This window comes from Staurois parvus, unplaced genomic scaffold (assembly GCF_062004578.1).
Source record: "Staurois parvus isolate SC_StPar_1 unplaced genomic scaffold, SC_StPar_1.0 ptg001570l, whole genome shotgun sequence".
Taxonomy (NCBI): domain Eukaryota; kingdom Metazoa; phylum Chordata; class Amphibia; order Anura; family Ranidae; genus Staurois; species Staurois parvus.
The window spans coordinates 480245-508207 of record NW_028319366.1 but is presented as its reverse complement, the minus strand read 5'-3'; the positions used below and the strand labels follow the sequence as shown (position 1 = coordinate 508207).

Sequence of the window (27963 nt, the reverse complement as noted above, 5' to 3'; positions counted from 1 at the left end):
GTGCACTTTGAACAGAGTGCAGAGTTCCAGAGTATGCTACATACAAAGTGCAGAGTTCAGGAGTGTGCTTTGTACAGAATTTAGCATTCAGAAGTGCGCTACATTGAGTGCAGAATTCAGGAATGCGGTATATACAGAATGCAGAGCTCAGGAGTGTGCTACGTACAGAGTGCAGAGTTCGGGAGTGCATTATGTGCAGAGTTCAGGAGTGTGATACATACATAGTGCAGAGTTTAGGAGTGTGCTACATACAGAGTGCAGAGTTCGGGAGTGCATTATGTGCAGAGTTCAGGAGTGTGCTACGTACAGAATGCAGAGCTCAGGAGTGTGCTACGTACAGAGTGCAGAGTTCGGGAGTGCATTATGTGCAGAGTTCAGGAGTGTGATACATACATAGTGCAGAGTTTAGGAGTGTGCTACATACAGAGTGCAGAGTTCGGGAGTGCATTATGTGCAGAGTTCAGGAGTGTGATACATACATAGTGCAGAGTTTAGGAGTGTGCTACGTACAGAGTGCAGAGTTCGGGAGTGCATTATGTGCAGAGTTCAGGAGTGTGATACATACATAGTGCAGAGTTTAGGAGTGTGCTACATACAGAGTGCAGAGTTCGGGAATGCGTTATGTGCAGAGTTCAGGAGTGTGATACCTACAGAGTGCAGAGTTTAGGAGTGCACTTAGTTCAGAGTGCAGAGTTCAGGAGTTTGCTACATACAAAGTGCAGAGTTCAGGAGTGTGCTTTGTACAGAGTGTAGAGTTCAAGAGTGTGCTTCATTGAGTGTAGAGTTCAGGAGTGTGGTGTATACAGAATACAGAGTTCAGGAGTGTGCTATTTACAGGCTGCAGAGTGAAGGAGTGTGTTATATACAGAGTTCAGGAGTGTGCTACATACAGAGTGCAGTGTTCAGGAGTGTGCTACGTACAGAATGCAGAGTTCAGGAGTGTGCCTTGTACAGAGTGCAAAGTTCAGAAGTGCTTTATATACAGAGTGCAGAGTTCAGGAGTGTGCTACATACAAAGTGCAGTGTTCAGGAGTGTGCTACATTCAGAGGTCAGAGGTGCCCTTTGTACAGAGTGCAGAGATCGAGAGTGTGCTACTCAGAGTGCAGAGTTCAGGAGTGTGCTACATTCAATGGATAATACATTAATTCCTAAATTGCCAGTTCCTTCTAGTGGCCAAATTGCAGTATAGTTTTCTGGAATACCTCAATGAGAAAATATACTGCATTCCGGTCACTAGATAGAGATGACCGTATAGGAATGAATCTATTACAAAACATACAGGGACATTTTGTCCAGGTTGCATGAATGCTTTTGACATTCATCAAATGAATGTTATATAAACAGACACCTAAGTGTAAGCTCCTTTGACAGCAGAGACTGATGTACATGGCTCATTATTTTCTGTTAATAGATCTACATTGTTCCAGTGAAATATGTAACAAACACACTTCCTCTATGGCTATTCTAGAAAGTTTCCTTTTTGCGGATATAGAATGAGCCCCATGAGTGATCACCCATCGGTCAGTGAGCAGTGTGTCCTATTGATTCCTCAAACTAATCATCTGTCTCCTTTCAGTGCAGATTCCAATGGGATGTTGTGGAAGAGATGGAAGTTTTTTGGAACAATTGTTGATACAACATCTTGAATCGTGTCCAAGTCATTGTGAAACATTGGCTCCTTCTTATTGGCAGGTCATAGAGCCAATGTCTGCCTTCTGCCCAGTTTATAATACATTTTGCAGAAGAGAGCAAAGCTTAGACTGACGAGATAACCCCCCCCTCTGGACTTTACATGGGAAGATGTTTGCGCTCAGCGCAGTGGGTGTGACCGCCCTTGCTGCCTTTATGGCTAAATGGCTTTTGAGTGGAAATAATATTTCCACTAACAATAAAGGGATGTACCCGGTGCCAAGGAGATGGTATCATCTGAAGAAAGGTATTTTCTGGATGCTGGTCCAGTTTGGGGCCGTCATTCAGTCCCTGGGATTGAGGAAGCCTCCCGGGGAAAAGCCTGCGCCGCTGACCGGAGACGATCAGAGGAAGATAGTGCCAAATGCTGAGAAAACGCACGTAAGTTTTTATTTAAAGTGAACCTGTCACCAGATCATTCATGTCAGCAACAATCTTCCCACGAGGTTATATGTGGGCAGCACAGTGGCTACATAGTTAGTACCCCTGCCTGGCAGCACCAGGGTCCTCAGTTCAAATCCCAACCACAGCACTACCTGCCTGGAGTTTGCATGTTCTCTCTGTGTGGGTTTCCTCCCACACTCCAAAGACATGCTGGTAGGTTAATTGACCCTAGTATGTGTATGTAAGTTAGGGACCTTAGATTGTACACCCCTTGAGGGCAGCAACTGAATATTCTGTATCTAAGTCTGATGCATCTGGCAGCACAGTGGCTACATAGCACCTCTGCCTGGCAGCACCAGGGTCATCAGTTCAAATCCCAACCACAGCACCACCTGCCTGCAGTTTGCATGTTCTCCCTGTGTCTGTGTGGGTTTCCTCCCTCACTGCATAAATTGACAGCTCTATATAAGAACCTGAAATAAATATGAGCATTTAATGTATTTTATACACGTTTACCTGTAAAAGCTGCCCTGTGTAGACATCGAAAAGCCCTGAGATGCCAGCTGGGTGCCACCATCTTGGATTTTATGTCAGAAGCCCCAGCAGACTTCAAGCTGCCACTCAAGTGCTACTCTATGGCATGGATAGGCAACCTCATCACTCCCTCTGAAACGGCCAATTCTACAATATCTCTGCTGCTGAGAGTCATGCCCGTGGCTGTCAGAGTCTTGCAATGTCTAATGGGTTCTGTAGTTTCACCACAGATGGAGGGCTGAAGTTACCTACCCCAGGTCTATGGTATTCCCCTTTTCTCCTGGGTGCTACTTAAAAAGGTTCTGTAGGGAGATGTGGAGGAGCTGGGCCAGCACAGACTGTAAATATACACTCTTAGAAGAGGAGAAGGCTATATTGAGGAATAATCCTTAACTTTTAAATGTTTCTCAGGAGAAGGTGTCACAGGCGACCGTGAGTACTTCTCAACAATGCCAGAGTCATTCTGTTCCTATAGAAAGGCATCAATGTCACATCCAATACCATGGTCACAGCCAACATCAGTGTCTCAGCCAATACCATGGTCACAGCCAACATCAATGTCTCAGCCAATACCATGGTCACAGCTGTCACGGATCCACGGTCGCAACATGCGACAATCGCACGACCGTGACTAACAGTAATACGTCACGCCCACAGCGTCAGACCCCAGACCTTCTCACCAAACTTGTGACCGAAGGACCGGCTGATCTAAAACCGCGGTGTGACGCGCGTAACAAGGCTACACTCAGCTGCACCCAGCACAGCGATTGCCCAGCTAATGGACTACAATCGGTGCCTGCAGCTTCAATGCGCTTGTTACTGGGTCGGGTTAATTACGCAACTAACCCTCTACTGCCACCACCACTTTTGTCGGAGACTGGGAAACTCCCGTTATCAAATATACACTATAATGATTGAAATATTGATCTATATAGCACGGCCCGCGGACCTGCTATACAGAGATATAACAAACAGTAGCGTCTCTTCAAAGGCAGGGATTCGTGAATTGCTAGTAAGCGCTTAAAAACAGTTTAACACTTTCAGAAAGAAAGATTTATTACTAAAAGAGTCAAACAGGTGCAATAAAATATTTACAAAGGATGTCACAAAAATATATATATATGTATATAAAGACACAGCAAAGAGATAATTAGGAAGAAGATTACAGGGTTAAGTTACTTGCCCATATGCCTGGGTTTGCAGATCCAAGTTGCAGAGCAGAACGATTCTTTATCTCCTCCTTCGATGTTAGCTGGGAGATCTGTGTGTCTCTTAAACTAGCTTGTCTCTTCTTAAAAGTCCCTCTCAAAGGGGAGGGGGGCTCAGACTACACGTTTTGGGAGTGGTCAGTGGGAAACTCAGTTAAAACTAACAGCTTCATAATCCATGACATGAAACACACAGTTGACCTGAGGAATGTTCAATTCTCTTTTAAGTCTGGGAGAGAAGCTATTATCTGTTTTATGATGTGGGGGCTTACACAGTTTTGGGGTCAGTGCTTCCCAATTCTCTGAGAAATGCTGCCTTATCAGACGTAGGTGAGAAAGGTTACATGTTTCCCCAGACAACTGGCACCAAACCAGGGATATCTTAACCTGGTTGACCCACACCATCTCTCAGGAGATAACGTTTGCCTCTCAGGACTGCAGGGGGGTAGGAAATGAGGCTGAGGAATGAGAAATATCTTGAATAAAAAGAGAAAAAATGGAAAAGGAGAACTCCGCTCCAACTCTGATGAGCTAGTTTGCTACAACAGCCAATACCATTACCGCAATTCATGGTAACGTCATAGCCCAATATTCGACTTCAGTTCAAAACTGGGAAAGTTACCGTCATAATGGAAGGTGATTCCGCCAGTATTTCAATGTAACAATTTACTGGGTAGTTGTTTATAGTGACTGGGATTGTATAGGAGACATCTTTGATGTTGAGCTAAATAATTTTCATGTGCCAATTTCATGAATTGTACCCAGTAAACAAGTTCACTCATTCTGCAAAGTCTGGTCACCTAATGAAGATGAGTTCACGTGTGCCTGCACAGTGTATGCAAAAAGGGGAACGAAGTATAAATGAGTAAAAGTGATGAACAAATACATGTGCAACATCGATGAATAGAAGGAAGAGCAGCCAGTTCGGGACGGGGATCATGGTGATCTGTTTGGGGAGGTTCCAGTCAGAAGGGTATTATGGTGTTTGCCTAGTTGTGCCCTTCTCAATGTGCCCTCTGAACAAAGTGCACTCCTGAACTCTGCGCTTTGTATCAGGGGCGGACTGACAACTCATGGGGCCCCCGGGCAATAGGGGATCATGGGGCCCCTGTGTCCTTGCCCAAACTCAAAAAAGCCTATGAAAAAGGTACCAGGGGCATCTCATGGGGCCCCCTACTGACCCTAGCCCTCGGGCAGTTCCCGAGTTTCGAAATGGTCAGTCCGCCCCTGGTCCCTATCTTAGAGCCGTTGCAGTACAGAGCCTTCCTGGGGACAGGTCCTGGACCACAGAAGAAGCAAGACTTTGCAAGTGAGTAGCATCCCCTTCCATGCCTATGGGTTGGAGCAAGGAAGTTGTGCTGTGATGGAGGATAGTGTTCTGCACTGTTAACCTCATATTGACTCTGTAGTCTTGTACCGGGACAAGTGGGAACAGACCAGGGGCGGATTGGTAACTCATGGGTTCCCCAGGCAATAGGAGATCACAGGGCCCCTGTGTCCTTGCCCACACTCAAACCACACCCAAAAAAGCCTATGAAAGGTACCAGAGGCATCTCATGGGGCCCCCTACTGACCCTGGGCCCTTGGGCAGTGCCGAGTGCTGGAATGGTCAGTCCGCCCCTGGAACAGACCAATTTCACCAGCTGGAGGGAAGACACTGTCCTTCTGGTGTGAGGCCTAATGGAATGGTCTGATCAATGGCCATATGAGGGTGTCAACTCACACGATTATTATCTTTACTGTAGTGGGGCAGTGGTATGCGGACATAGTTCCCCCATGCCTCTGGGGCAGTTGCGTCTGCCTACATGCTGATTTCGCTTGTTCACTTCTGTCAGGTTCAATTTCATATCCCTGGAAGTAGAGAAAGACTGAAGAAGTCACCATCCATCTGCAATTCTGCATCTAGACAGGATCCCTTCAGGCTAGGTTCATGTATGTGAGGCATGTTTCTGTGCACATGTCGTGGGTACAGCAGTCCGTTCATTTGAGTCCTTTGAGTACCTCTGAAAAATGCGGGTAAAAGTATCTGCCTCTTTTTTTAAATGCATCTACAAAAGAATGGATTGTTTTTGCCTACAGGTCAGGAAGCGTGTGATTATGCACATGTTCCTGACCCACGGATTTGTAAACCTATCCTTAAAGGGCCCACAAGCCCAATGTTTTAGTTTTGAGTTGATAGCCACTTGCACATATTAGGGATTCATGCAGCAAAATGTCTGAACTTTAGTTTCCAGCTTCCCCCCCCCCCCTTTTTCCCAGTACAAAGAAAAGGCAGGGGACAATAAAGTACATAAAGGCTAATCTCAACTTTTCAGGCAGAATTTCACTTTTCATAATAAACAGATGCCTTTTCTAATAGATTTTCTGCCCAAGCCATCCCAATATGCTTGTCTCTCACTTGCCTTGTCCATGGCAGCCTTCAATCTGCACCTCTCTATTAGAAATGTAAAAAAAAAATGCATTCTGAGCCCATCACTTCCTGTGGCATTGTGTGACCATTCAGGAAACTTCATATCCCATCATGCACTGCCTTATTGTATAACAGATTATTATTTATTTTACAGTATTTATATAGCGCCAACAGTTTGCGTAGCGCTTTACAAACTGAATAGAGCGTGTTTTACCACTCTGGTCCACACCTCCCTCATTACTGGACCACCTCTTTTTTATTTCCACCCACTTTCCTATTTCTTCTTTTAAGGTGGCCATAAACTGTACAATCTGATTGCTGGAAAAGCATGAGGAGGGATGAGCAATCTCCTGGAGGGGGAGAGCAGGTGCAGGGTGTGTTTTAATGAGATCAGCTGCTGAAGTACTTCCCAACTCTAACAGTTTTCACATCCCAAAGCCAGGAAGTAATATGGGAGATTTGAATGGAAGAGATTGGAGGTTAAGGCAAGGCCTGTCCTAGAATATAGAAAAAGCTTTTTATTTTCTGCAGTAAAGATACATTAATGGCATATTGGTACATAGAGAAGATGGAATGTGGAATAATCAAAAAGGCGAACTTAGCCTTAAGCCACATCACCCATATCTGAGTTTTTTTTTGGGGGGGGGGGCAAATCATCCTTTTAAAATGTATCATGTGAAGGCAGGGGTGGACTGACCATATGGAAACTCGGGCACTGCCCGAGGGCCCGGGGTCAGTAGGGGTCCCATGAGATGCCCCTGGTACCGTTTTCATAGGCTTTTTTGAGTTTGGGCAAGGACACGGGCCCCATGATCCCCTATTGCCCGGGGGCCCCATGAATTGTCAGTCCACCCTTGTGTGAAGATGATGTGTGTGGTGACGACTGCACCATCTCTTGTTACAGTTCATCGATTCTGTGTACTTCATGGCGGTATCTAAAGTGGATAAGAGCTTCCTAATATGTCGCATTGCTCGGAGGCAGAACAAAAAGTGTGAAGCTTGGCTTTTCTTGCGAGTGGAAGGCGTCGGCGATTTTCAAGTAAGTGCAAACAATTAAAAAAATGTGTAACAAATGCTGACTTTACCTAGAGTGGTCTGCATGATGACCGACATTCACCCATCAAGGCATTTTGATATTTGCCTAACTCCTCTGCAGAGCTGGTCTCCTGCTTGCATTAGGGCTGAGAGGAGTATTGAGGCAGGGCAGGGTGCTGTGATGTTTTCAGTACAGCACTCTGCTGGCCCCTCCCACCAGCCATGATCTGCATGCATTGCATAGAGAAGCAAAGCGACCCAGTGATGACATCACTACATCTATATTAAGGTATGTAATAAGGACTGAAAGGTCTTATTTAAAATATCATTAATATGTACATGAGGGGGAGGGAGGAACACCTTGTGATTATTCAACATAGCTCTTACAGTAAAGAACCCTTTCCACCTGTAAATGGCTTTTTACTGTAACAGCAGCATGGAATCATCGTTTGCAGGAAATAGAGAAGATCAGTAGAAGATTTCAGTTGCTTCAAAACTGGGTTTGTATTTTTTTCTTAAAGGGACAAATGTTTAAAGGCTTCTCACACATATAATATATTTAAAGGTGAGGATACATAATAGATATCCAGGATGTCCTCCTTTTGGCTTTAGGACAAGGATGGACCACGGGTGGACTGACCATTTGGAAACTCGAGGGCCCGGGGTCAGTAGGGGGCCCCATGAGATGCCCCTGGTACCTTTTCCATAGGCTTTTTTGAGTTTGGGCAAGGACACAGGGACCCCATGATCCCCTATTGCCTGGGGGCTCCATGAGTTGTCAGTCCACCCCTGGGATGGACTTTTCCCTTGTTGTGATAGGTGCAGGGGCGGACTGACCATTTGGAAACTCGGGCACTGCCCGAGGGCCTGGGGTCAGTAGGGGGCCCCATGAGATGCCCCTGGTACCTTTTCCATAGGCTTTTTTGAGTTTGGGCAAGGACACAGGGGCCCCATGATCCCCTATTGCCTGAGGGCCCCATGAGTTGTCAGTCCACCCCTGGGATGGACTTTTCCCCTGTTGTGATAGGTGCACTAGGCTCTGTAAGGAATTTTGACCACAGTTCATATAGATGTTTCTGTGTTTGGACGTGTTTCTTTTTTTTTATATCCATGGCATGTGACTTTGTTGTTCAGCATACCGAGCACCCCGACACCATTGTGGATGACGATTCTGACACGGTCTGGAGAACCCCTGGACTCTGCATCGGATATGAAGAGCCACTTCAGAAATGGAAAATCACCTTTTACGGGGACCTCAGGTACCCTGCATGTTCCTGTAGCCTCCCCTGCAGCACAGCTGAGCACCAATCAATTGTCTATATTGTCTATTCTTTCCCATATATATGCTGAACAGGTGAGCACTCAACTGCCATTTCCGCTCAAACTTCATTCAAGTGCAGATTTCAGATCTTATACATATATGACTAATAAGGAGGCTTAGGAGGGAAGCTGCACTAAAACAATTGCAAGCCAAAAAAAATATCAGCTTTACAAATGAATGAATAAAATCGAAATTATTTAATAGGTTTTGCTCGAACCTTTTTTTGTAATTCGCATGATATGATTCAGTACAAAGGAGACAGAACTTTAGTAAGAGTCTCCATCAGAGTTTCCCCTTGCATCGGGGTTCCCAATAGGGTCCCCCATACATCAGGGTCTCCATCAAAGCCCCTTTTACATTAGGGCCTCATGAGGGTCCCCCTTACATTGGGGTCCCCATCAGAGCCCTCCTTAAATCATTGTCCCCATCAGAGTCCCCCTTACATCTGGGCCTCATTAGAGTCACTCTTACATGAGGGTCCCTATCAGAGCCCCCCTTACATCAGGGTCCCCATCAGAATCCCTCTTAAATCAGGGTTCCTATTAGAGCCCCCCTTACATTTGGGCACCATGAGGATCCCCCTTACATTGGGGTCCCTATCAGAGCCCCCCTTACATTGGGGTCCCCATCAGAGTCCCCCCTACATCAGTGTCCCCATCAGAGTCCCTCTTACATCAGGGCCCTCGAGCCCCTCCCCTTACATCAGGGTCCCCACCAGAGTCCCCCTTACATTGGGGTCCCCATCAGAGTCCTCCCTCTTATATCATGGTCCCCATCAGAGTTTCCCCCATATATCAGGATCCCCATCAAAGTCCCTCCTAAATCTGGGTACCTCTTAGAGCCCCTCTTACATCAGGGTCCCCACCAGAGACCCCCTTACATCAGTGTCCCCATCAGAGTCCCTCTTGCATCAGGGCCCTATTAGAGCCCCTCCCCTTACATCAGGGTCCCCACCAGAGTCCCCCTTACATTGGGGTCCCCATCAAAGTCCCCCCCCTTATATCATGGTCCCCATCAGAGTTTCCCCCATACATCAGGGTCCCCATCAAAGTCCCTCCTAAATCTGGGTACCTCTTAGAGCCCCTCTTACATCAGGGTCCCCACCAGAGTCCCCCTTACATCAGGGCCCATTGAGGGTCCTCCTTACATTGGGGTCCCCATGTGTGTCCTCCCCCTTACATCATGGTTCTGATCAGAGTTCCCCCATACATCAGGGTCTCCTTCAGAGTCCCCTTACATCAATGTTTCCATCATAGTTCCTCTTACACCATGGTTCTTATTGGAGTTCCCCGATACATCAGGGTCCCCATCAGAGCCCCCTTATACCAGAGTCCCCCTTACAATCAAGTTTCCCATCAGATTCCCTCACATCAATGTCCCCCCTTACATCAGGGTCCTTGGGGGGGGGGGGGGTGTTGCCGAGAGAAGTTGAGACCATAGGCAGCCTCTGCTGATCTGCATCTTCAGTTTGTACACATTGAAGATATGGTACTGACCCTTGTATCTTGTAGGGGGCTAGAGGTGGCCAGTAGACTGTAGTTTAGAGACCCCTGATTAGGAGAATCAGATACATCTACGCGTTTTGGGGAAAACACCCCTCCCTTCTTCATGGCCTGGACTACAGATGTTAGTAAAAGGTGTGATGAAAGCCAGATAGAATACACAAGAAGACCTCATCTGTCAGATCCAGTGGGCTGTTCACATTGTTAGGATAGGCTGGCCTCATCCCAGCACTTCAGTGTATTCCATTGAGTTTATTATTGTCTGTTGTTCCAGCCCTGAAGAAGGGGGAATTCCCTCCCCAGAAATGTGTTGGCTGTATCCGATGCTCTTAACCAATAAACATTTTAAATGACTTGTACCTGTTTATCTGCAGTCCTCTCTTCACTACATCCATTGAAAGTGCAGAATTTGCACAGGAGCTCTCAATTCTGAAAAGCAGGGGGCGGGGAGCTGAAATTACACTCTGCAGAGCTCAGTGAGAAGAGCTCTGAGAGCTGATTGGAGGAAAAACACACCCCTCACCCTCTACACAGCACACAGGAATAGAGCTAAGGCTGTCAACCTCAGGCTGTGTGTTAGAGCTCCCTGCCCTGTCACCATTTTTCTCTTTGTGTCAGGAAAACTTGTCAGAAGTGATTCATGCTGATAGCAGAGGAACAAAGCAGTAGACAGAAATGACACTTAGTGCTCTGGATTGAGACAAGTACACACTATAGAGGGATGTGCTTTGTTCATATTTCGTGTCTGAGGTTTACAACCACTTTAAGCCCTAAAAATCATCTTCTCCTATTTGCTCCCTTTTGGTTTGTTAAATATGCAGTAAGATTGAAAGTTTGGTTCAATAAGTGCAAAAAAAAAGTTGATCCTGCTGGAAATCGTGCGAGCTGATAACTTCCTGTGATCTCTTCCTCTGCTGACTGTTATCAGTCTCATTGATCCCAGCTATCCCTAAGGACTACAGAACACCTTCCTCATGTTTTGGAGAGGATTAGGTGTTCAGTAGTCCTGTCCTTGGGTAACAACACTACTGCTCCATAAATTCAATATGGTAAGCGGGGCTTTTTTTCTCAGAGAATATGTGCAGGTACTCCCCCATTCCAAGTCACCCCCTTGTCTCTGGCCCCTACCCCCCTCCGAGCATCATCCCTTGGCTCCACCCCTATGCACCTCCTAGTACTGCCCCTTTTAGAGAAAACATAACCAAGTATCATTGTGGAGTAATTTGTGTGGCATTTGTTAATGATGAGGCAGTAAAAGAGATCCCCTGCAGCCAGTAACAATCCCCCTGCAAACAATAGATCTCCCAAGAACAATAGGCCCCCCCAGAAACAATAGATCCCCCGGGAACAATAGACCCCCCAGAAACAAAACATCCCCCAGCAACAATAGATCTACCAGCAGCCAGCCACAATAGATTCCTCCCAGCAACAAGTGACCTCCCAGAAACACTGGACCCCCAATTCAACAATAGACCCCCCAGAAACAAAATATCCCCCAGCAACAATAGATCCCCCGGGAACAATAGACCCCCCCCCCAGAAACAAAACATCCCCCAGCAACAATAGATCTCCCAGCAGCCAGCCACAATAGATTCCTCCCAGCAACAAGTGACCTCCCAGAAACACTGGACCCCCACTTCAACAATAGATCCCCCAGCGACAATAGATCCTAAGTAGCTAACAATCTACCCCCCACAGCACCCCTTGCCATTAAATACATTCAATGCTGGAGGTTCCCCCACATTCTTGCTGAAAAAAAAAGCCCTCATGGCAAGTCACCCTAGGACAGGAAGTGTGTTACTGGCAGGATCACCAGGTGAGAATAAAGGGAAAAACCTAATCAGACTAATGCAGGACTGAGGATGCAGTTTGTTACATTTTAGATCTTGGGTTTAGATACATTTTAGCTATTCTTTAGCGTTGTATGAGTACAATCCTTATATGATTATCATGCTATGATTGCGCTTTCTTCTTACTGATCACCTGTAATGTCTCTTACAGAAAGGGGCCATTCCAATACCGGGACAGCAAGGACAAGACTCAGACCATTCATGTGAAATTCTCACTTCTGTAAGATAAAACTGTCTTTCTCATATTTAAAAAAACATATACAACACCCATTTAGCCTTTCAGTTTGTTTTTTTTAATTCAGCTGAAAGTTGAAATCAGGCTGGTAGTGGGAGTGGGCTGCTCTGTCATGGCAGGAGATGGTAGAAATGAATTTGCAGATCAGGGTGGGGGACAGTGGTGTTGGGATACACTATATTGCCAAAAATATTGGGCCAGCCATCCAAATCATGTGATTCAGGTGTTCCAATCCCCTCCATGGCCACAGGTGTATACAATCATCCCCTAGACATGCAGACTGCTTCTACAAACATTGGTGAAAGAATGGGTCGCTCTCAGGAGCTCAGTGACTCCAAACGTGGTCCCGTGATAGGTGGTCACCTGTGCAATAAGTCCATCCGTGACATTTCCTGGCTACTAAATATTCCACGCTGAACTGTTAGTGGGATTATAACAAAGTGGAAGCAACTGGGAACAACAGCAACTCAGCCACCAAGTGGTAGGCCACGTCACATGACAGGGCGGGGTCAGCGCATGCTGAAGCGCACAGTGCGCAGAAGTCACCAAATGTCTGCAGAGTCAATAGCTAAAGACCTCCAAACTTGGTGTGACCTTCAGATGAGCCCAACAACAGTGCATAGAGAGCTCTATGGAATGGGTTTCCATGGCCGAGCAGCTGCATCCAAGCCTTACATTACCAAGTGCAATGCAAAGCGTTGGATGCCGTGGTGTAAAGCACGCCGCCACTGGACTCTAGAGCAGTGAAGACGTGTTCTCTGGAGTGACCAATCACGCTTCTCTGTCTGGCAATCCGATGGACGTGTCTGGGTTTGGCGGTTGCCAGGAGAACGGTACTTGCCTGACTGCATTGTGCCAAGTGTAAAGTTTGGTGGAGGGGGGATTATGGTGTGGGGTTGTTTTTCGGGGTCTGGGCTTGGCCCCCTAGTTCCAGTGAAGGGAACTCTTAAGGCGTCAGCATACCAAGACATTCTGGACAATTTCATGCTCCCAACTTTGTGGGAAGAGTTTTGGGATGGCCCCTTCCTGTTCCAACATGACTGGCCACCAGTGCACAAAGCAAGGTCCATAAAGACATGGAGGAGCCAGTTTGGGGTGGAGGAACTTGACTGTCCTGCACAGAGTCCTGACCTCAACCCCATAGAACACCTTTGGGATGAATTATGCAGGCCATAGATGGGTCGAAAATCGGCTGATTTTTCAGGCGAAAAAAAAATGGGCCGATTTTCGCACAGTTAATGGGTTAATTGGTCTGCCGTTTTTCTGTATTTTGGCACATTTTTTTAGTGGAAAGGTGGAAAAAAATCGTCCGATTTTGCCGATCGGACAATTTTCGCAGCAATGATGGGCAAATCGGCCGATCTTTTTACCGATAAAAAATCTGCACGTGACCTGCAAGAAAAAGAAGAAGAAAAAGAAGAAGAAGAAGGATTCCAGTCCGCCATTATATTTTATATGAAAAGTCTTGCGGTTGCAACAATGTATCTATTTGTATCCCAAAAAAAAGCATCTGTATTTGAAATGGATACAAATAGATACATTGTTGCAACCGCAATACTCTTTAATGTCAAATATAATAGCGGGGCTCTCTGCAGGGACAGAAGTAATTTAATGCCGACCGTAGACAGGATGAAAATCGGTTGTTTTTTTTACCATTGGTGGTAACGTCGGCCTATTGAACAACCGATTTTTTGTTTTTTTTGTTACAGCGGAGACTGTGAGCCAAGCCTCCTCCCCAGACATCAGTGCCTCTCAAAAACATCTGAAAAAAACACTTTAAAAAAATGCCTAAAAAAAAAGTCAGCTCAGTGTGAATGAAGAAAAAAAAAAACTAGTGTGCATGGAGCCTTAAGAAACATATTTAAATTAACCTTTTTTGCTCCCAGAGTTGAGCTTTAACCACTTGCCGACCGCGCATAGCCGAATGACGGCTTCACCGCGGCCGGCCAGTTCTGAGTGGACGTCATATGACGTCCTCCCAGAAGGCGCTCTCCTGCGCGCCCCAGGGGGCGCGCACCCGGCGATCTCCGTGATCGCTGTGTCCTACGGACACAGCTGATCACGAGATGTGGTGAAAGGCCGATCCCACCGGCCTTTTACCACGTGATCAGCGGTGTCCAATGACACGCTGATCACAGGAAAATGCAAGTGCCGGTTCTCGGCTGCACTTTCCTCACGCTGTCAGATCGTGAGGAAAGTACTGCCGAGAACCGGCAGTTGTCAGAGCGGGGATCGGCACCGATCATCAGGGCACTGATGATCAGTGCCCTGATGATCGGTGCCCAGCAGTGACCCCCGCAAGTTCCGATCAGCTGTGCGCCCACTAGCCCCGCCCACCCATTCCCAGCAGTGCCCCCACCTGTGCCCAGCAGTGCCCCCACCTGTGCCCAGCAGTGCCCCCACCTGTGCCACTCTGCAGTGCCACCTACCTGTGCCCAGCAGTGCCACCTACATGTGCCCAGCAGTGCCACCCACCTGTGCCACCCACCTGTGCCCACCAGCGCCACCCACCTGTGCCCACCAGTGCCACCCACCTGTGCCCACCCACCAGTGCTGTCCACCAGTGCCACCCACCAGTGCCACCCACCAGTGCTGCCAGTCAGTGCCACCAGTCAGTGCCCAGGGGTTGTGCCAGTCAGTGCCGCCAGTCAGTGCCCAGAAGTGATGCCAGTCAGTGCCGTCTATCAGTACCCATCATCAGTGTCACCTATCAGTGCCGCCTATCAGTGCTGCATATCAGTGCCGCCTATCCGTGACCCCTAATTAGTGCTGTCTATCAGTGCCGCCTATCCGTGCCACCTCATTAGTACTGCCTATCAGTGCCCTTTAGTGCTGCCTATCAGTGCCCATCAGTGCCGCCTATCAGTGCCCATCAGTGCCGCCTCATCAACGCAAATCAGTGAAGGAGAAAAAATACCTGTTTGAAAAATTTTATAAAAGAAACAAATAAACTTTTTTTTTTTTCAAATTTTTTGCACTTTTTTTAATTTATAGCGCAAAAAGTAAAGCGCCCAGTGGCGATTAAATACCACCAAAAGAAAGCTCTATTTGTGAGAAAAAAATGATCAAAATTTCATATGGGTACAATGTTGCATGACCGCGCAATTGTCAATCAAAGTGCGGCAGCGCTGAAAGCTGAAAATTGGCCTGGTAAGGAAGGGGGTATAAGTGCCTGGTAGGCAAGTGGTTAAAGACAAAAAAATGTAACCCTTTGCAAAATGTCATCTTTCTTCTTTGCAGCTGAACTCCCAAATCCAAGCTTTTTGACTTTGGATCTGGGATGCACCCCAGTGCTATCGCACACAGCATGGCCCTGGAGGACATAAATCGTTTCCCAGTGATATTGAGGTAAGCGCACTCATATAATCACCCAAAGAATGGCCTGTGTACGCGGTGCCATACAGTTTTTTCTGTAGTTTTTTTCATTTAATGTCACCTGGTGATCCTGCCAGTAACACCCTTCCTGTCGTAGAATGACAACTCTGATTGGAAGATACAGTCTGTTATCCTAGAACAAGATGTGTGTTAGGACTACAGAACCCCTATTCCTCTTCTATTCTTTATAACATAGAGGGGAGGTGTTTTGTAGTCCACCAAGATACCTGGGGATAATATAATTGATAAGTGTGGATGTCGCTCCATTTCCTCAAATTGAACCTTTCCAAAACCGAGCTCCTGATTTCCCCCCCAGCCTGTGTCCCACCCTCTCCATCATGACCAACAACGCCACCATCAGTTCCACCCCACAAGCCAAAGTCCTAGGTGTCACTCTAGACTCAAATCTGTCTTTCCAACCCCATGTCCAATCGTTGGCAAACTCATGCAGGCTCCACCTCCGCAACATCTCCAAAATACATTTGTTCCTAACCCCAGACACTACTAAACAACTCATACACTCCCTTATTATCTCACGTCTGGACTACTGCAACTCCCTCCTCACCAGCCTGCCTCATCACAGACTATCCCCGCTTCAGTCTATCCTGAACTCAGCAGCCGGACTCATCCACCTCACCAACCACTCCAAATCTGCCACCCCCCTCTGCCAATCCCTCCACTGGCTCCACCCCCCTCTGCCAATCCCTCCACTGGCTCCACCCCCCTCTGTCATTCCCTCCACTGGCTTCGGATTGCCCAACGCATTAAATTCAAACTACTAACACAGACACACAAAGCCATTCATAACACTGCCCCAAACTACCTCACCGACCTGATACTCAAATACCACCCATCCCATAATCTTCGCTCCTCACAAGACCTCCTACTTTCTAGCTCCCTGGTCTCCTCCTCCCACGCCTGACTACAGGACTTCTCCAGGACTTCCCCCATCCTCTGGAACTCCCTACCCCAATCCATCAGACTGTCACCTACCCTCCTCACCTTTAGGCGCACTCTGAAAACCCATCTCTTCAGGGAAGCCTACCCCACCCTCACCTAACAGCCAATCTCCTCCACTCCTCCTACCACTCCATCCCCCACAGCCACTTCTTCCTGTACCACTATCCCCTCCCTCCTAGATTGTAAGCTCGAAAGAGCAGGGCCCTCGAACCCCTCGTGTATTGTATTGTTACTGTATTGTCTCATGTTCTGTCCCCCTTGCTACTGTACAGCGCTGAGCATACCCTTTGGCGCTATATAAATACTGTATAATAATAATACGAGTGCAGCATAGGAAGGTATCAGTGAAAATGATTTCTGGAAGAGTCAACAGGTATTTTTTTGGCACAGATGTACCAAAATATTTTAATTTTTTTATTTATCAGAACAGAAGAGAACAAGTAAAGGAGATCATTTTTAGGGTCTAATGTGGCTCCTAATTGAAGTGGTAAAAAAAATTTGTGAGGTGTATTTATAAAAAAATGTTTCATTAGCACAGCCATTGTGAATAATCCCCACAATGTATCTAATGATTTATTTCCTATGATCTTCATCTCCATCTAGTGGACATAATGTGGTATTTTCCTGAAATACTGCAATCAGGAAAATACTGCATAATGTCACTAGATGAGGCTATGGAAATTAAATATACATATTAGAAACATTATGGGGAGTAATTGCAACTTCACTGTGAATGCTGAAACATTTACCAAGCAATTTTATTTATAATTCGGCTTCTAAGTGTTTAAATAATTAACCACATAGAGGAGCAATAAATGCTGGTTAAATGTGCCCCTTGCTTGTGTGCCTGGTGTCACGGGACAGGAAGTCAGGGCAAGTTTTCCTAATAGGGACACAGACATTGATACAAAAAAAGACAAATATTGTAATCTTTATCCAATCCACCGTAGACGAAAAAAAACAAAAACAAATTTTAGCTGGAGACGGGTTATAAAGATAAACAAATTCTCCTCCAGATCCAGAAATGAACATTTCCGGTTTGAGCAGTGGGGCGACTATGATATAAATCTGGAAATCGAAGGCCAGGAGAGGAAGACACTTAAAATGGAAGGACTTCGCAATCGCTCGTATGGTGAGTATGCTCCGCCTATAAAATGCTTCATCACAACCCCTCATACACAAGAAACCTACTGAAAATAACACCACCCATATTTCATTGCACGTTAATAACCAAAATATGGGGTTTTCAACTGATCAAATAGACTAAATCACTGAGTACATTGACATTTTATTAAAAGTTCAGTTTAGTGAAATGTCTGATAGTTTGTGTCTCCGCCCCTCCCACAATGGGGAGATTTCCCCGCAGGAGATTGTGTCTCTGCCCCTCCCACAATGGGGAGATTTCCCCGCAGGAGATTGTGTCTCTGCCCCTCCCACAATTGGGAGATTTCTCCACAGTAGTGTGTGTCTACTGCCCCTCCCACAATTGGGAGATTTCCCTGCAGTAGATTGTGTCTCTGCCCCTCCCACAATGGGGAGATTTCCTGCAGTAGTTTGTGTCTCTGCCCCTCCCACAATGGGAAGATTTCCTGCAGTAGTTTGTCTCTCTGCCCCTCCCACAATGAGATTTCCCCACAGTAGATTGTGTCTCTGCCCCTCCCACAATTGGGAGATTTCTCCGCAGTAATGTGTGTCTCTGCCCCTCCCACAATGGGGAGATTTCCCTGCAGTAGTTTGTGTCTCTGCCCCTCCCACAATGGGGAGATTTCCTGCAGTAGTTTCTGTCTCTGCCCCTCCCACAATGGGGAGATTTTCCCCAGTAGTTTGTGTCTCTGCCCCTCCCACAATGGGGAGATTTCCCGCAGTAGTTTGTGTCTCTGCCCCTCCCACAATGGGGAGATATCCCGCAGTAGTTTGTTTCTCTGCCCCTCCCACAATGGGGAGATTCCCCTTTAGTAACTCATATCCCATCACTCTCCCAGCTGGTCTGTCCAGTAATTGCTTCCTTACATATTACAGAGATATAGAGAGTGACACTGTAATATATCTCCTAGATTGTAAGCTCCCAGGATCAGGGCCCTCCTATCCCTCTTGTATTGAACTGTATTGTTGCTGTATTGTCTCCCGTTATATTGTAAAGCGCTGAGCAAACTGTTGGTGCTATATAAATCCTGTATAATAATAATATATAAATCCTGTATAATAATAATATATAAATCCTGTATAATAATAATATATAAATCCTGTATAATAATAATAATATATAAATCCTGTATAATAATAATAATAATAATAATATATAAATCCTGTATAATAATAATAATAATAATATATAAATCCTGTATAATAATAATATATAAATCCTGTATAATAATAATATATAAATCCTGTATAATAATAATAATATGGACATTTTGGATAACAGATAACAATTTGTTGGGTGGGTGTGGCCCTTGAGGACCCCAAAAATATTAAATGTAATCCATACAATTTGAATCTGGCGTGGAATTATCCTTTAATATTGTATATATTCAGGAAAGCCATGCAGAGTACAAGTGGCGGAATAGATGGGATGTTCCTAGAACTGGTGATGGTACAATATGTTCCTGATTTTATAGGTCTGAGAAATTGGGCGGAATTTCACCGATATGTCATGTTTCTGATGGTCTTCGAGGTATGTGGAATAGTATGAGTGAGACAGACACAGAGCAAGACACGTGGATGAAGTGACAAATGACACAAATCTATAGATATCGACCAGAAGAATGACATTTGACACAAATTGAGAACCATTTGGTGAATAAAGTGACAGATGATACAAACCTAGAGACACGGATGGACAGAGAGACAGATGACACAAACCTAGAGACATGGATGGACAGAGTGACAGATGACACAAACCTAGAGACATGGATGGACAGAATGGCAGATGACACAAACCTAGAGACATGGATGGACAGAGTGACAGATGACACAAACCTAGAGACATGGATGGACAGCTTGACAGATGATACAAACCTAGAGACATGGAAGGATAAAGTGACAGATGACACCAGTTCTAATCATTGAGCTGTCGCTGATACAAAGTACAGGAAGGGTTATATACAGTATTCATTGTTGTAGATTGCAGTGATAGCTTTGTTCCCTCTGATGTTTGTCCCCATAGACGGGAGAACGCGTACATCTGAACGTGGTCAGCATTCCTCACACTACAAGACAGTAAGTAGAAATCAGCCGACATTCAGGCCTGGAATTTGCCGGGCTCAGATCGGATCAGATTCTTTGTTCTACTTCTGTGACATCAGGGAAGTTAATTGTCTCAGTTAGAATTTCGTTGTCCCTGATTGGTCCTCTATATCGCCCTGGATATAACAACTGTAAGAAGCATAGAAGAGTCCAGAGATAAGATATAGTGAATGCAGGGTCCGGGGAGAACAGATATAGTGAATGCAGGGTCCGGGGAGACCAGATATAGTGAATGCAGGATCCGGGGAGAGCGGATATAGTGAATGCAGGGTCCGGGGAGAACAGATATAGTGAATGCAGGGTCCGGGGAGACCAGATATAGTGAATGCAGGATCCGGGGAGAGCGGATATAGTGAATGCAGGGTCCGGGGAAAGCAGATATAGTGAATGCGGGGTCCGGGGAGACCAGATATAGTGAATGCAGGGTCTGGGGAGAGCAGATATAATGAATGCAGGGTCCGGGGAGACCAGATATAGTGAATGCAGGATCCGGGGAGAGCGGATATAGTGAATGCAGGGTCCGGGGAAAGCAGATATAGTGAATGCGGGGTCCGGGGAGACCAGATATAGTGAATGCAGGGTCTGGGGAGAGCAGATATAATGAATGCAGGGTCCGGGGGGACCGGATATAGTGAATGCAGGGTCCGGGGAGAGCGGATATAGTGAATGCAGGGTCCGGGGAGAGCGGATATAGTGAATGCAGGGTCCGGGGAGACCGGATATAGTGAATGCAGGGTCCGGGGAGACCGGATATAGTGAATGCAGGGTCCGGGGAGAGCGGATATAGTGAATGCATTGTCCGGGGAGACCGGATATAGTGGATGCAGGGTCCAGGGAGAGCGGATATAGTGAATGCAGGGTCCGGGGAGACCGGATATAGTGAATGCAGGGACCAGGGAGACCGGATATAGTGAATGCAGGGTCCGGGGAGAGCGGATATAGTGAATGCATTGTCCGGGGAGACCGGATATAGTGGATGCAGGGTCCGGGGAGAGCGGATATAGTGAATGCAGGGTCCGGGGAGAGCGGATATAGTGAATGTAGGGTCTGGGGTTTAGGAACACTTTAATCTGAACTAGTTTGGAATGCGATTGATCAGCCATGCGGCAGGACCCCAATTATCATCTCTTATTATTACTAGTTATCTCCGTTATGTTCCAGTTTTACTCTAGGTTACATGTTTCTCCCGGATGGTAGGAAGGAGGGAATCCAGAGCTCCAGTGTTCACCTCTCCCAGTATGCAGACGATGAGGACATTAAAGATCATTACGTGTTCAACTTCACAGCAGGTGAGAGCGAGCACGCCCCCCACAGGCACCAGGGGGTATACACTGGACATCTAGCAGCATTGGATCCATCTGATTGAAGATCTGGAAAACAGAGATGGGAAGTGCATGCTGGCGCTTGAAGACCCAAAGCTTAAGGGGGCGCTATACTAGTTATTATTCAACAAGAAATAAAAAAGGAAAAAACCCACTATGCTGCCAAATGGACTAACTCGAAAGTGAAGTGGCTGCTAACACCTAAGTGTAATCAAATAATGAACAACAATATGTGAAAAAAGGTGGTGCTGCGCTATTTGCCCTAAAAATGAGTGAACGTCAATAAACAATGACACATAAATCAAAAAACTACTGATAAATGAATGAGTGAACAATCACATAAAACAGAAAATGAGTAAACAATCCACATAAACCATGTAATTAGTGTGCACAATAATATCCACAGGAGTGAATCCACAATATGTGTAACAAGTGGCAATAAGGAGAAAAATGTGGTCAGAAAATGAATGCAAAAAACATCAAATGTCAGTGGATAAGTAGCATAAAGATACCATATAGGAGACCCAAAAACGCTGTCAATGGCGATAAAAAGTGGCATAAAAAATGACAAAAATATGAAACGTGGTCAAATAGTGAATAAAAAAACATCAAGTGTACAGTGGATCAATGAGAATATCATAAAAAAAATATATAAAAAAAGTTGTTAAATGGCAATATAGAAGGGACATCAAAAAGTGACAACAAACATCAACGTGGCCAAATAGTGACAAAACATCAAGTGTTCAGTGAATGCAATAAAGCATATATGAAAAGACAATACGATCAATGGCAAAAAAAATGGACAACAAATAAGTCCCAAAAAACAACAAAAAGTCCCCCCCCCAAAAAAAAGTTGCAAAAAAAAATATGGTGTGTGAATCTTCCGCACAAAGCCGTGTAAAATTCAGTGACCAATCGAAAGGTAAATCCTTCATCGCCTAGTGTGCAAACTGCATCAAAACCGCACCGGAACTGCATGTGGTGTGAACTATAAACAAAAACGAATTCGGAATTCACCCGGAGCAGGGGCGGACTGACCATTCGAGCACTCGGGCGCTGCCCGAGGGCCCGGGGTCAGTAGGGGGCCCCATGAAATGCCCCTGGTACCTTTTTTATAGGCTTTTTTGGGTGTGCTTTAAGTGTTGGCAAGGACACAGGGACCCCATGATCCCCTATTGCCCGGGGGCCCCATGAGTTGTCAGTCCGCCCCTGACCCGGAGTGTGTTCTTGTGGTGTGAACCGGCCCTAAATGCAGCTTAATTGTTCAGGAGCAGCTTCCTGATGATAAGCAGGGAGGACCGTTCCTGTATGATGGGTGTCAGCATGGCAGCTTGTAGTTTACATTGGGGTGCATGTGTCAAGGTGACAACACAGGAGCACAATTGGGAGACAGTTGTCACCTCAGACCAGGAATATGATGCCTGCATTATTGCGCCTGTTGTAACCAGAGCTTGAAAATTTCTGGAAAATTTGAAGGCATGGGAAATACTTTATTTTCCCTGTTTTTGTTCTGGAAAAACTGAACATTTTTGGAAAAATAAAAAAAAACCCCATTCATTGTGGAGTAGTTTTACAAACTGAAATAATTATATGACATTCAAACAGTGCTCATTTAAATTATAATAATTACTCAATATGCTCAAAAAATGATCAAAATGCTAAAAAATATGAAAATAAATATTATATGCAATCTGTGTGCATAAATTACCATCTTGTCCATTGAGGACACACAAGTCATTTTAGACTTACTTAGCTAAAATTGAGGTGAGCGCATATATTATCTAGATTTGTTCAGATCACTATCACGGAGTGGACTATTTTTTGTTTTTTTACCTTTTTTTTACTTTTTTTTTTATTATATCGTTTTTGGACAGTACAATTGCACACAGATTGAATATAATATTAATTTATATATTTTTTAGCATTTTTATCATATTTTTGAGCATATTGAGTAATTATTATAATTTAAATGATCACTGTTTGAATGTCATATAATTAATAGGGTTCATCACAGGTATTTAATCAATTTATTTATGTGTTTTAACACACATTTTTTAATAATTAATAAATATTAATTTAATAGTGAAGCGTGACACATATTTAAAATATTTATATTAGTACATATTGCACAGTTATATGGGTATGTGTAAAAAGTGTCAGTGAACCACTACATGAGCAATTATTTTATTATATTTACCTGACACACTATAGTAGCTCAAAAGCACACAAATTTATTAAACAGTTTTTTTCTCAATTTTTCTTTTTTTTTTTTCTGGCCTTCCCATTTCTAGTTGTAACTCGCCTTCATCCATTGTTGCAGGAGGTAAAACATACGATGTGTGCGCCAAGCTCGATCAGAAGACCAGTCCCCTTGTCTATAATGGAAAGCCACCGGTCGGATTGACGCACGAATGTATCGCTGATTTCACGCTGGCTCCTGCGCACAAAGGGTGGGGCGTGGTTGAGTTTTATTTCAGGTACGGGTCACCGAGTTACTAATGCTGGCGGTATTCTGGTGATTTGATTGATATGAGATGAGAAAGAAGTGACAGAAGATGAACAGGAAGTCAGAGAAGTGATTCACGGTTTGCATGCCTATTGGATCTGTCCCTTAGTCAACATCATAATACCAAAAACTGCAAAAAGGGATACAAATTGGGGATATTTATGGTATAAATGCTGAACACCAAATTATAAGTAAAAGCATTCTGGGTTTTTTTCATATTAAAAGGGTTTTTTACATTTGACAGGTTCTGCAGGTTGAGCCATTAAAAGACTCATTACCAGGGGCGGACTGACAACTCATGGGGCCCCCGGGCAATAGAGGATCATGGGGCCACTGTGTCAAAAAAGCCTATGAAAAAGGTACCAGGGGCATCTCATGGGGCCCCCTACTGACCCCGGGACCTCGGGCAGTGCCCGAGTTTCCAAATGGTCAGTCCGCCCCTGCTCATTACAATCTCCTTTGTATCTCATATATCACAAGTCTTCCCACATCTGCTGATCTTTATCCGACATGTTTCTTGGAGCAAAGTCCACATTTTCAAGGACACGCAGGTGATTCAAGTGATAAGAGTAATCTTATGAAAAAACAAATATGTCACATAAATGTACATATATTACTGGGCCATTATCTATTGTACAAATCATTAGTAATACCTCATCTGGAATATGCAGTTCAGTTTTGGGCACCAATTCACAAAAAGAACATTGGGGAACTGGAGGCATGGAGGAGCTCAGCTATGAGGAGAGATTAGAGGAACTGAATTTATTCTTTCTTGAGAAGAGGAGATTAAGCAGAGAAATGATCTCCATGTATAATACATAAGGGGGGATATAATCTCCATGTATAATACATAAGGGGGGATATGATCTCCATGTATAATACATAAGGGGGGATATAATCTCCATGTATAATACATAAGGGGGGTATAATCTCCATGTATAATACATAAGGGGGGATATGATCACCATGTATAATACATAAGGGAGGATATGATCTCCATGTATAATACATAAGGGGGGATATGATCTCCATGTATAATACATAAGGGGTATATGATCTCCATGTATAATACATAAGGGGGATATGATCTCCATGTATAATATATAAGGGGGGATATGATCTCCATGTATAATATATAAGGGGGATATCATCTCCATGTATAATACATAAGGGGGGATATGATCACCATGTATAATACATAAGGGGGATATGATCACCATGTATAATACATATGGGGGGATATGATCTCCATGTATAATACATAAGGGGGGATGTGATCACCATGTATAATACATAAGGGGGGATATGATCTCCATGTATAATACATAAGGGGGGATATGATCTCCATGTATAATACATAAGGGGGGTATGATCTCCATGTATAATACATAAGGGGGGATATGATCACCATGTATAATACATTAGGGGGTTATGATCTCCATGTATAATACATAAGGGGGGATATGATCTCCATGTATAATACATAAGGGGGATATGATCACCATGTATAATACATAAGGGGGGATATGATCTCCATGTATAATGCATAAGGGGGGGTATGATATCCATGTATAATACATAAGGGGGATATGATCTTCATGTATAATACATAAGGGGGATATGATCTCCATGTATAATACATAAGGGGGATATGATCTCCATGTATAATACATAAGGGGGGATATGATCTCCATGTATAATACATAAGGGGGGATATGATCTCCATGTATAATACATAAGGGGGGATATGATCTCCATGTATAATACATAAGGGGGATATGATCTCCATGTATAATACATAAGGGGGATATGATCTCCATGTATAATACATAAGGGGGGATATGATCTCCATGTATAATACATAAGGGGGGATATGATCTCCATGTATAATACATAAGGGGGGGATGTGATCTCCATGTATAATACATAAGGAGGGATATGATCTCCATGTATAATACATAAGGGGGATATGATCTCCACGTATAATACATAAGGGGGGATATGATCTCCATGTATAATACATAAGGGGGGGGATGTGATCACCATGTATAATACATAAGGGGGGGATATGATCTCCATGTATAATACATAAGGGGGAATATGATCTCCACGTATAATACATAAGGGGGGATATGATCACCATGTATAATACATAAGGGGGATATGATCTCCATGTATAATACATAAGGGGGATATGATCTCCATGTATAATACATAAGGGGGGATATGATCTCCATGTATAATACATAAGGGGGGGATGTGATCACCATGTATAATACATAAGGGGGGGATATGATCTCCATGTATAATACATAAGGGGGGGATATGATCTCCATGTATAATACATAAGGGGGGATATGATCTCCATGTATAATACATAAGGGGGGATATGATCTCCATGTATAATACATAAGGGGGATATGATCTTCATGTATAATACATAAGGGGGGATATGATCTCCATGTATAATACAAAAGGGGGGATATGATCTCCATGTATAATACATAAGGGGGGTATGATCTCCATGTATAATACATAAGGGGGGATATGATCTCCATGTATAATACATAAGGGGGGGATGTGATCTCCATGTATAATACATAAGGAGGGATATGATCTCCATGTATAATACATAAGGGGGGATATGATCTCCATGTATAATACATAAGGGGGGGATGTGATCACCATGTATAATACATAAGGGGGGGATATGATCTCCATGTATAATACATAAGGGGGGATATGATCTCCATGTATAATACATAAGGGGGGATATGATCTCCATGTATAATACATAAGGGGGGGATGTGATCACCATGTATAATACATAAGGGGGGGATATGATCTCCATGTATAATACATAAGGGGGATATGATCTCCATGTATAATACATAAGGGGGGATATGATCTCCATGTATAATACATAAGGGGGGATATGATCTCCATGTATAATACATAAGGGGGGATATGATCTCCATGTATAATACATAAGGGGGATATGATCTTCATGTATAATACATAAGGGGGCATATGATCACCATGTATAATACATAAGGGGGATATGATCTCCATGTATAAATACATAAAATCACATGCACCCTCCCAAAGGAAAAAAATTATCTCTAGCAATACACACCAAACTGAGCTTGCCCCCATGGCTATGTTCTATCAGCAAATGGAATGGGGACAGTAGAAGAAGGGGAGGATCAGAGAAGACAGGATCAAACATCTTTTATACACAATGCAGAGAATTAACCCCTTGGGTTCCACAGTGAGTATAACAAGCATGCTTTACTGCACATACAGCCTGGTTTTACTGTTGTGGGTTTAGTAACACTTTAAAGAAAGAGGCAGGGCCATGCTCAAGTTGGAATACATTTGGTTTAAATATTAATATATTAAATATTCAATGTTTTTATTTCTTCTATTAATAAAATTGTATTTTTGATTCGACAGGAAGGAGTGATGACTCTTCGACCTTGCTGTTGGTCATCGGTGTTCATCCTGAAATGGTCACAGCCGTATATAGGGATGAAATGCCATTATCGTTCTTCCTGTTGTATCTGATGCTTTCACCTGTGAGGTCTGTCTGGTCTTTGTATAATGTTTGTTCTTATAGTGGGGGGATCCTGTATATTAGAACATGAACCTCACTAGACAGAGGTGGCTTGTCACTGCCATGTGGCTCTCCTGTCTTCATGTCCCATGGAGCCGAGCTGAGACCTCTGTTTTTGTGGCTAACTGGGGAAGTTTGGTATGTTCAATATCACTTTATTATTATTATACAGGATTTATATATTATTATTATACAGGATTTATATATTATTATTATACAGGATTTATATATTATTATTATTATACAGGATTTATATATTATTATTATACAGGATTTATATATTATTATTATTATTATTATACAGGATTTATATATTATTATTATACAGGATTTATATATTATTATTATACAGGATTTATATAGCGCCAACAGTTTGCTCAGCGCTTTACAATATAACAGGAAACAATACAGCAACAATACAGTTCAATACAAGAGGGTTAAGAGGGCCCTGATCCTGGGAGCTTACAATCTAAGAGGGAGGGGCTTGTGGTACAAAAGGTAATAACTGTGGGGTATGGACTGGTTGGAAGAGTAGAAGATTCCATTATTAGCTGAGGGCAGGATAGGCTTCCTTGAAGGGATAGGTTTTCAGAGATCGCCTAAAAGTGAGCAGAGTAGGCGATTGTCTGATAAATTGGGATAGAGAGTTCCAGAGGATGGGACTCTGGAGAAGTCCTGGAGACGAGCATGGGAGTAGCCGGAGGCAGGAGGTCATGTCATAAAAAACTAGAATTCTATCTTGGAATAAAAAATGTACTTTTGCATCTAA

The 27963-nt window shown here is 44.2% G+C and overlaps 1 pseudogene across 1 annotated transcript; it reads left to right on the top strand.

Moving 5' to 3' along the window:
• The first annotated feature begins 1585 nt into the window (after positions 1-1585).
• Positions 1586-27963, top strand: LOC149435244 (uncharacterized; annotated as a pseudogene). The gene is made up of 11 exons (XR_016308528.1): positions 1586-2071; positions 7131-7265; positions 8396-8520; positions 12086-12154; positions 15410-15517; positions 17521-17636; positions 19123-19178; positions 19671-19723; positions 20912-21039; positions 23393-23549; positions 27035-27963. The product of XR_016308528.1 is annotated as an uncharacterized LOC149435244 (transcript).